The sequence below is a fragment of the Schistocerca americana genome, chromosome X, assembly GCF_021461395.2.
Source record: "Schistocerca americana isolate TAMUIC-IGC-003095 chromosome X, iqSchAmer2.1, whole genome shotgun sequence".
Lineage (NCBI taxonomy): Eukaryota > Metazoa > Arthropoda > Insecta > Orthoptera > Acrididae > Schistocerca > Schistocerca americana.
The window spans coordinates 520,071,491-520,075,777 of NC_060130.1; the positions used below are offsets into that span (position 1 = coordinate 520,071,491).

A 4,287-nucleotide genomic window follows, 5' to 3' on the forward strand; every position below is an offset into this window, starting at 1 on the left:
TAACACTCTCTCATATTCCGCGATAGTACAGAACGAGCTACCCATTTCTAAACTTTCTCGACGGCCTACGTTAATCCCTTGAAATGTATTCGCAGCTGCGAATATGAACCGCCTCCAGCTGTATAATGGAATGACGACAGTGAAAATTTGTGCCGGACCTGCACTCGAACCCGTATTACCCGCTTTACATGAGCTGTCGTCTTAGCCGCTTTTTTTCGAACCCAAATTTACTGTTTCTAGCCAATGGCCTTGCCGCAGTACTAACACCGGTTCCCATCAGATCACCGACGTTAAGAGCTGTCGGACTTGGCTAGCACTTGGACGGGTGACCGTCTGGGTCTACCGAGCGCTGTTGGCAAGCGGGGTAAACTCACCCCTTATGAGGCCAATTGATGAGCTACTTACTGAGAAGTAGCGACTCCGGTCACAAAAATTGACAACGCCATTGAGAGTGATATGGCAAGCACATGCCCCTCTACATCCGGGTCCAGTTATGTCTATCGGCAAGGGATGACATGGCGGTCGGTCGGTGCCGTTGGGCTTTCTGAGGCCTGTTCGAAAGGAGTTATTTATAGATTCTCATGAACGGCTGCTTTAACCACTTTTTCCGAAGTTCTGTTTCATGAGCCGTTGCTTTAATCACTTTTTTAATTTTTATTTATTTTATTTTGTTGGAAGTCTTTTACATCATAGATGGTGTAACAGCCATTGCCGGTGTACATGAAAACCAGTAAAAAAAATACATGTATTTAATGCACCTCTGTAATAATCAACTGCCCTTGGTCTTGCCGCAGTGGTAACACCGGTTCTTGTCATATCACTGAAGTTAAGCGCTATCGAGCGCTTCTCGGCGGTATAATCGTAGTTCCTTGTTCCATGTCAGTGTCCATATCAAGAGCGGCATCATGTCATCTCCTCCTGCCCGGTACACCGCAAATGCGAAATGGATAAAGTTTCATCAGAGAGCCATATAGTTACTGTAAGAATGCACAATAGTCGAGCACCTCCTTTGTACCGTGTCGGAAAAGATAGTACCCTGATAGTCTTTTGATCCACGTCAGAGCATGGGCCTTCATAGATGAAAAATACGTACCTTCCGGGCAGAGTAACATCCATGGCTCGAACGTGTGTGGGGCAATTCGAAGATGAAGGGTGAGGATCATCCACACGTCTGATGAGGGCCCACGCACTAGACGAAATTCATCCGTATCCATCAGGTGACACAGCAAGCAGAGGGGGAGTCAATCATGTCGATAATATTTAGTCGAATACGCATCTCGTTTTGTCATGAACGACAGGATACCGGGAGGCTACCAAGGTAACCACAGTGGATGGCACCCCACACCACGGGCCATAGAGCCGTGGGAAGACGACTTTCAGTCACATTATGGGCATGGTTCCTCATCATTAGATCACAAATGTCACTCGCCGTTTGTGCTTGGTGCTGAGGAAGTCAGCATGCACATACCTGCATTCAAGGAAAAAGGTCTTGATATGTGAAAGAGATGACGTGATGCGTTCAACGCCAATGGGCTTCAGTCAGGAGACCAATGACATTACTGCTGCGATGAGTTTTTCACAAGAACGCTATTTTCTGAATCAGTGCTGACTATGTATCAGTAGATCGTTTTCTTCGAGATAATTCAGTCTGTTCGAACTCAGTATATGTCCCGAAATCTTGCTGCAAATCGACGTCCGTGATATGGGTACGTAAATCAGCGGATTACTCTCAGTTCGTTTTTTGAACATTGTAGTGACACGTGCAGCTTTCCAATCTTTAGGTACGGATCTTTCGTCGAGCGAGCAGTTGTATATGATTGTTATGTACGGAGCCATATCAGTATATTTCTAAAGGAACCTCATTGGTATGCAATCTGCACCAGAAGAATTGTCTTTATTGAGAGGAAGTGTTCTTCCAAGTTACTACTGTTGGCAGTTGTTTATGATTCGAATCCTAGAATATACACTCCTGGAAATGGAAAAAAGAACACATTGACACCGGTGTGTCAGACCCACCATACTTGCTCCGGACACTGCGAGAGGGCTGTACAAGCAATGATCACATGCACGGCACAGCGGACACACCAGGAACCGCGGTGTTGGCCGTCGAATGGCGCTAGCTGCGCAGCATTTGTGCACCGCCGCCGTCTGTGTCAGCCAGTTTGCCGTGGCATACGGAGCTCCATCGCAGTCTTTAACACTGGTAGCATGCCGCGACAGCGTGGACGTGAACCGTATGTGCAGTTGACGGACTTTGAGCGAGGGCGTATAGTGGGCATGCGGGAGGCCGGGTGGACGTACCGCCGAATTGCTCAACACGTGGGGCGTGAGGTCTCCACAGTACATCGATGTTGTCGCCAGTGGTCGGCGGACGGTGCACGTGCCCGTCGACCTGGGACCGGACCGCAGCGACGCAAGGATGCACGCCAAGACCGTAGGATCCTACGCAGTGCCGTAGGGGACCGCACCGCCACTTCCCAGCAAATTAGGGACACTGTTGCTCCTGGGGTATCGGCGAGGACCATTCGCAACCGTCTCCATGAAGCTGGGCTACGGTCCCGCACACCGTTAGGCCGTCTTCCGCTCACGCCCCAACATCGTGCAGCCCGCCTCCAGTGGTGTCGCGACAGGCGTGGATGGAGGGACGAATGGAGACGTGTCGTCTTCAGCGATGAGAGTCGCTTCTGCCTTGGTGCCAATGATGGTCGTATGCGTGTTTGGCGCCGTGCAGGTGAGCGCCACAATCAGGACTGCATACGACCGAGGCACACAGGGCCAACACCCGGCATCATGGTGTGGGGAGCGATCTCCTACACTGGCCGTACACCACTGGTGATCGTCGAGGGGACACTGAATAGTGCACGGTACATCCAAACCGTCATCGAACCCATCGTTCTACCATTCCTAGACCGGCAAGGGAACTTGCTGTTCCAACAGGACAATGCACGTCCGCATGTATCCCGTGCCACCCAACGTGCTCTAGAAGGTGTAAGTCAACTACCCTGGCCAGCAAGATCTCCGGATTTGTCCCCCATTGAGCATGTTTGGGACTGGATGAAGCGTCGTCTCACGCGGTCTGCACGTCCAGCACGAACGCTGGTTCAACTGAGGCGCCAGGTGTTATATCCTAGCCAGTAATGCCACCCGAGCCCGCTGCCAAAAGGTTGGCAGCATCAAAGTCCGGACGCCGTCCGCATAAGCAGCGCCAGCGAGACAGGAAATCGCCGCAAGTCTGCGCGCGCCACCGCTGGCTTCTGGGTTCTTAAGCGCTGGAGTCGCGAGCGCTAGGACAGTTCTGTATTCGCCGCTCAGTTGTGTACTCGCCACCGAATTGTGTACTTGCTAGTCAGTTGTGTGTTCATCGCAGCAGAGTTGTTGTTTGTCGTCAGCCGACGCTGACCTAGCCGCTCCGACTCGAACTAGACAGATCTCTGTAGACACGGCGTTCACTACTGTGTTCTGTATCTTCGTTAATAAAGATAAGTACCGACTTTTATTTAATCAGAGTGTTTGGGTTTTCATCTTTCTGTTCACTTTTCCGGCGGCCCGGTCGTCCCGCTATTAAAAGTGTGGCGGTGACTTCGTAAGCCGTTTCTACAGCGAATTGCTTGTCGCTACGAACGCCGCCACAAAACCAGGTGGAAATGGCATGGCAAGCCGTTCCACAGGACTACATCCAGCATCTCTACGATCGTCTCCATGGGAGAATAGCAGCCTGCATTGCTGCGAAAGGTGGATATACACTGTACTAGTGCTGACATTGTGCATGCCCTGTTGCCTGTGTCTATGTGCCTGTGGTTCTGTCAGTGTGATCATGTGATGTATCTGACCCCAGGAATGTGTCAATAAAGTTTCCCCTTCCTGGGACAATGAATTCACGGTGTTCTTATTTCAATTTCCAGGAGTGTATACTTCATCTTCTTGCGGAAGGGTTTTCGGAAAACCGTGTTCAGTATACTCTGGCTTAGTGGCTCTGTTATCGGCAAGCTAACCATCGCTATTGTACAGTGAAGGTATTGATTGTATTTTGCCACAGGTGCCCTGTTCATACAATCAGAATCTCTTTCGATACCCTGACAGATACTGAGACAGAATTTCGTTGTGGAAACTATTAAAACCATTTCACATTGATGATGTTAAATGAAACACTTTTCAGCAGTCAATTTTCAACCTTATTTTACTAGGCAACTAGTTTCGGCGCCTTATTACGCCATCTTCAGGCTCCTGACCGACGTGTAGCAATCGAAGCAAGGGCCAGCAGTGCTGGTATTAATAGATATCTACTTG

General features: G+C 49.9%; 1 pseudogene; it reads left to right on the top strand.

Annotated features, from left to right (window-relative positions):
• Positions 1 to 239: 239 nt before the first annotated feature.
• Positions 240 to 358, top strand: LOC124556899 (annotated as a pseudogene).
• Positions 359 to 4,287: the final 3,929 nt, after the last annotated feature.